Source organism: Pithys albifrons, chromosome 20 (genome assembly GCF_047495875.1).
Source record: "Pithys albifrons albifrons isolate INPA30051 chromosome 20, PitAlb_v1, whole genome shotgun sequence".
NCBI classification, from domain to species: Eukaryota; Metazoa; Chordata; class Aves; order Passeriformes; family Thamnophilidae; genus Pithys; species Pithys albifrons.
The window spans coordinates 5,077,418-5,083,602 of NC_092477.1; the positions used below are offsets into that span (position 1 = coordinate 5,077,418).

At 46.3% G+C, this 6,185-nt stretch overlaps 1 protein-coding gene across 4 annotated transcripts in view; it reads right to left on the reverse strand.

The window, feature by feature from the left end:
* TNC (tenascin C) overlaps positions 1 to 2,306 on the reverse strand; it is a 75,503-nt gene extending 73,197 nt beyond the window's left edge. For all 4 annotated transcript variants that reach the window (XM_071574287.1, XM_071574286.1, XM_071574285.1 and 1 more), the window contains exon 1: positions 2,139 to 2,306. The gene's annotated coding sequence lies outside the window, so the exon portion shown is untranslated. The remainder of the gene's footprint in view (positions 1 to 2,138) is intronic.
* Between the last annotated feature and the right edge of the window lie 3,879 nt (positions 2,307 to 6,185).

Sequence of the window (6,185 nt, forward strand, 5' to 3'; positions counted from 1 at the left end):
ATAAATCTCCAGCTAAGTTACTCAGAACCTGTAGAGCACATTTTAGGCTGTATTTAGGGCCATTTGCAGTATCATTAAGCATCGTTATTTCAACAGGAGGATTTGGTCTGGTTGATTTTCTCTCTCTGTGACCACCAGCATGTACCTGGAAGAGATTTCTTTAGCAGAATTTCTGCTTCCTCTCCAGCTGAGACATGACATTCTCATCTGCAGGCTGGGGGCTTTCAGCAGATCCTTTGGCTCTCCCACAACTTTGGAAACACTGATACAGTAACTGTAGTCAGAGGATTAAGGACTAGGACTAGCAAAGAATTTTCTCTGGGCTGAAAGGAGTCAGAGGATAAATTAATGAGCAAAAAGTATGGGAAATGAATGTCAGTTTTGCTTTTTGAGCATGGTGACTGTGACAGGTCAGTGGCAGGGGGGGCAGACAGTGCCTCTCACTCTGCCCTTTCCAGCTGCTCATCTCCCTGCTCAGCTCAGGTGAACATTCTCCCCTCAGTGCCTGTGCTCAGGTGCAGCACCTGCACTGGGAACACCCTGAGAACTCTTCCAGCTGCTTTCAGAATTCACCTCCAGAGAAGGTGAGCTGCAGACACACCAATTCTCTTTGGCTGAACAGTTTCTTTTGATCAAGTTTGATCAGACTTGCTCCCGAGTTCCCTGCAGGAGAAAGAAACACCCCAAAGGACATCCCAACACAATGCAAGTGTTCCTAAGGTCTCAAAGGACAGTCACTGGGCCCCACAGTCCAGCTCATTCTCAGACCACAACACCCTGACATTGTGCAGCCTGGTCCAGTGGAAGGTGTCCCTGCCCATGGCAGGGGGTGGGAGCTCAATGATCCCTGAGGTTCCTTTCAACCCAAACCATTCTCTGACTCTATGATTTCACAAACCACAGGGAAAAGTCTTTGAAAGTCAAGTCTCACAAATCAAGAGAAGAGTCTTTAAAAGGCAAATGCACCACCACAGCACAATCAAACAAACCCATGTGTGTAAAATGAATTCCCAATATTTATGATTTTTTAAAAAAAAAGAAACTGAGAGATAAACCCAAACACAACAGCTGGACAATAAGGCTTTTTACCCAGCACATTGAATCACCTGCACTTCATTCATTTCTGTTTTTTTTTTCATGAAGAAAAATTTGACAAATACCTTTATTATACTTTTTAATTTAATAATATCTCCACTGGCCAAGAGGACACGTCACCATCATTTCAATAGGAACATATCACTCTCCTCCATAGCATGATACAGACTTTACAGAAGTTTGGAAGAACTGCCAAAAACTCTCTCTCCTGGTAACCAGACAGCAAATCAGGCAGGGAAAACTCTGCAAAGGTGATGTAAGCCCAAGTTGCCCATAAGTGGGTTTAAGTCCTAAATGAATCTGAGTGTGTTCACCTTCTCCCACTCAGCTTCTCTTTTTTAAGCCAATTTGAGCCTCACGGGCAAGTGCAGACACAGTCATGCAGAAAATCTCTGTGCACAAGGCACAAGGAGCCAAGACACAGAGGAAAAGTGTCTATTTTTCCCTGATGATGGGGAATTTCACCCTCCTGCTCCCAGAACCCACCCCCTGAAGTACTGGCAAGAAGGTACCAGTTGAACCTCCCTTTGTCTTTTGCTCCCCACTACAAAATAATGTCACCAGAGTTTTAGAAGCACCTGGAGCCCAGTGGGGGTGGGAGGATGGTGACAAAGGCTTTGGGGAAAAGAACTGTGCAGACAGCAAATGAACACACAAAAGAGTCACAGAGAGCACAGCAAGAGGAATCACCTGGGATGGTGCAGACCTGCAAGTGGATTTAGTGCCGTTCATGAAGTGAGAATGGGGCGAGTATTTCTATTCCTTCAGTAGCCAAGAGGAAATCCCAAACCTGCTTTTGTACCCTTCCTGTCAATTAGGTTTCTGTCTGGGATTTCTGTCAGTGTCCAGCACTGAACTAACTCCTGCTCCATTCATTCATTGGATCACACTGGGACGTTTCTTTCATTATTACACCGGACAATAAAGCCAAACTTAAAGCCAGTCACGCTCCCATTCAAACCCATTCCCAAACGGGATCCCTGATCCTCAAGAGTTCTGAGAGTCCTGACAGAACACTGAGGGAGTTTTTAATTCAGACTTACCTTGCAGACCCTGCCAGAGCTTAGATCCCGCTGGGAGCAGCCTCCATGAAATAAATACGATGCTCAAGTCAGCTCCCGGCGTGTGCCTTCGGTGCCGTCCCGTCCAAACTCCGCCGAGTTGCTTTGCCTGGTGGTGTGCGCGGAACACGGAGGGCTTTGACAGCAAGGCAGACTGGCCACAGCAGCCAGATTCTGCGGGGTTTATATAGCTGAGCTGCAAATCCTCATCCTTGGCTCCTTGCACTGTAATAGGATGCCTGAAGGCATTTTTTTTTTCGGTTTTGCTTTAAAGGCGCAGCCTCTCTGGCTTTGGCTGCGCTTGAAAGCCGCGCACGCCCGCGGACACACAGCGCACACCCCGGGAATCCGCCTGCGATTTATGGCTAAAGAAGGAAACCCCTGGACCACTCCGAGAGAAAGTCAGCTCGGGGCAAATGACTCAGAAAGCAGAATGTTTTCCTTACGGCATCAGCAGAGTTTGAATCCCCCTCATCCCCGTTAGTTTGACGTTGGGAAATAGTAGCAAACTTCTGTCAAAGCAGGGGGATCACGGGCAGGATTTAAATTCTGGCAAATCCTACAGAAATTAATGTACAGTTGGTGTAAATCGACCCCACTCCACTGGAATCAGCTGAAAAATTCAGCTTTCACACACACAGGATCTGGCATATTCCCGTCTTTTCAAGCCTGTGATCTCCTTTGCATCCCTTTTCACTCCTGCTCACACGACCCGTAGGGAGAAGAGTGGAGAAATCGAGAGACAAGTCGTGTGAGCAGAGCTGTAGCCCGAGCCTTTTTAAAATAGAAAAAAAAAAAAAAAAGAAAAAGGAGAGCTAAAAGCCTGAAGGGAACGACACAGGAGGGATTCCCTTTCTTCTCAGATCTGATAAAAAGAGATTACATGGCTGGCTGTGTGGAAAGATAACCCAAGCACTTTGTGAGACTCCTGGTTTCCCTGCTTCCATCCCAGAGCTATCAGTGACACACACACGGCTCAGCTGGCACCTTGGCAGGGCTCTTTGTTGTCTCTGACTACCCTTGAACCTCAGGCTCCAGGCAAAAAGAAAAGATCCCAGTTAAAGGATTGTCATTAACACTGATTTCCCTCCTACCTGACACCAAAAACCTCTTGCCTACACTTGGGTTTCCTTTGGAAGTTTTTTGTTGGCAGGGGGGGAGAGAGGAAGCTTAATCTTTAACTTTCAAGTCTGTCTCCCAGATAAAGGGTGGAATTGCTCTTGTGTTGTATCATTTAGAAAGCAAGGTTTACCCAACCCTCTCTGAGGACAATGAGAACACAAACCACAGCCCCTGGGATCCTACTCAGGACCAAAGATGCTCTTAAGGATAAAAACTGATTGCCTGGGCCTTTTGGATCTTGTTGCTTTCTGAATGAATCTCCTCCCAGCTGGACTTTTCCAGGATCCACAGGATCACACATCACTTTATGAGAGAATGGCTGGAGCTGTGCCAGGGCAGGGACAGCACCCAGGGAATGGCTGGAGCTGTGCCAGGGCAGGGACAGCACCCAAGGAATGGCTGGAGCTGTGCCAGGGCAGGGACAGCACCCAGGGAATGGTTGGAGCTGTGCCAGGGCAGGGACAGCACCCAGGGAATGGCTGGAGCTGTGCCAGGGCAGGGACAGCACCCAGGGAATGGCTGGAGCTGTGCCAGGGCAGGGACAGCACCCAGGGAATGGCTGGAGCTGTGCCAGGGCAGGGACAGCACCCAGGGAATGGCTGGAGCTGTGCCAGGGCAGGGTCAGGTTGGATCTCAGGGAAAGGCTCTTCCCCCAGAGGGTGGTGGGCACTGACCAGGCTCCCCAGGGCAGTGGGCACAGCCCCAAGGCTGCCAGAGCTCCAGGAGGGTTTGGATGATGCTCTGAGGGATCGTTGGGGTGCCCTGGGCAGGGCCAGGAGCTGGACTGGATGATCCTTGTGGGTCCCTTCCAGCTCAGCACATTCTGACATTCCAAGGTTCAGGATTAATTCCTTTTAGCTGCTTCACAAGCACAGCTCTACCAGGATGATCCAGCCCATCCTACCCATTTAGAGAAGGATGAAGGAATTCCTGACACTGAAATTCTTACTCACTATTTCAGAATCGTTAGTTTTGGAGACCATGAAATGTAGAGTTCCACTCAAATTCTCTTTGCTGTGGCTCTCATATATAACACTGACCCCATGTGTGTATTCTCCAATGTCCAGGAACATCTCTGAGCTCACACCAAGCTCCTCCCTCAGCTCATGGCACAGATTTCACTCAGTTCCAAACGTGAACACTCATTTCCAATTTCTGTGTTAATTTTTTGACATGTTGTGTTTCATCATATTCATTCCCTAAGAGAAGGAATAATGAGCCTGTGTTGGAGAGAGGGTCAGAAATATTCCCTGATTCCTGGGGCATGATTTGGACCTTCTTTGATTCCTGATTTCTTAAAAGTACGTCCTGTTCCGGATGTATCCCCCACTCTCAGATGTAATGGGATTATTGAATGGAGTCATGAGTAAGTCTCCACATTTTTGTGTGTAATTCTGGGAATATTCTCCAGCTGGTCCTGGAACCAGCCTGTGTTACTTCTCCCCCAGTTCTACAGCCTTGGGAAATAACCCTGAGATGTTTTGATCCCCAAAGGGGCCATTCACTCAAGAGTTGGACTGGAGGATCCTTGTGGGTCCCTTCCAGCTCTGAATATTCTGTGATTTGGGGATGATTTAATATTCAATTCAATGTGTATTCAAGATCAAACCTGCATGTGAGATGTAACACAATTTTCCCAATAAAACCAGAATGGGACTCAGAAAAAGACAGTTTCTCATACAGCAAACCATTCCCTGTCTCTTACTTCAGTAGTTCTTTCATAAACATCTGAAAAATATTTTATTTCATTATCCACACACACAAATCTACACCAGGTAATTGTGTGAAGCTTTGGAAAGCCACTTGTGGGGTTTATTTTGGGAGTATTTGCTAACAGCAGCTTTTCTGCCAACAGTTGCTGGAACAAAATTCAAACTAATTTATTCCTCCAATAATTCTCCACCCACTTACCTGACTTTAAAAAAAAAATGCCATAGGAGATAAGTTTGAGGTAAGAGTTCAGGCCTGTTCTTGTTTTATCTTTTGGGGCTCACCCATCCTTAATCATACTCTGTTGCAAACACTGAACCATCCACTGAGTCAGAAGCAAATGGCAACATGAAAGAACAGGGGAAATGGATTTTAATCAGCCAGAAGCTTCAGGTTGGGAGCTCTAACAAGCAGGACCAGAGCTGCATTCTGTGCCCTGTGGTGCTCTCTTTCATTAGATTAATGTGGATAGAAATTGATTTTTCTTTTCTAAATGAAAGGAACAGGATAAAATTGAACACTGAGCTTCATTTATTGCTGGGGGTTTGTGTTCTTGCAAGCCACTGTTAGAGATGAAATTCAAAGTTGTGCAGAAAATCCCAACAGATAAACAAATCTAGGAATATACTGATATTTATGAAAGCCTAAAAGAGACTAATTAACCATTAAGGGAAATATTAGTGAAATGCAAAAATGTGCTGATTATTACAAGATTGTTACAAGACAGGTAAATAGATTTAGTTCCATTTTAATACTTGTGCTGGTTCACTCCATCTCAGGAATTATTTCTTTTGAAGCAGAGTATCTGAGAGTGAAAGCTGCCCAGAATGTGAATTAACACCTCTGTCAGTGGAGCCTGAGAAGTCTCTTGTCATGCACAGAGTGCAGCCAGTTTTGATACCCAGCAGATGGGAACACAGGGAGCCACTGACACACAAAACTGCTTTGGAGCAGGGAGACAGAAACCTGGCTGGGACAATTTTAGGAGTATTCAGTGCTTGTGGCTGGAGGGAAATGTCCTTATCAGAAAAAACTTGTGTTAAAGCAGAATCCTGGAATCACAGAATATCCTGAGTTCAAAGGGACCCACAAGGATCATCCAGTCCAGCTCCTGGCCCTGCACAGACACTCCAACAATCCCACCCTGTCCCTCAGAGAGTTGTCCAAACACTCCTGGAGCTTTAAATCTCCTTTCCA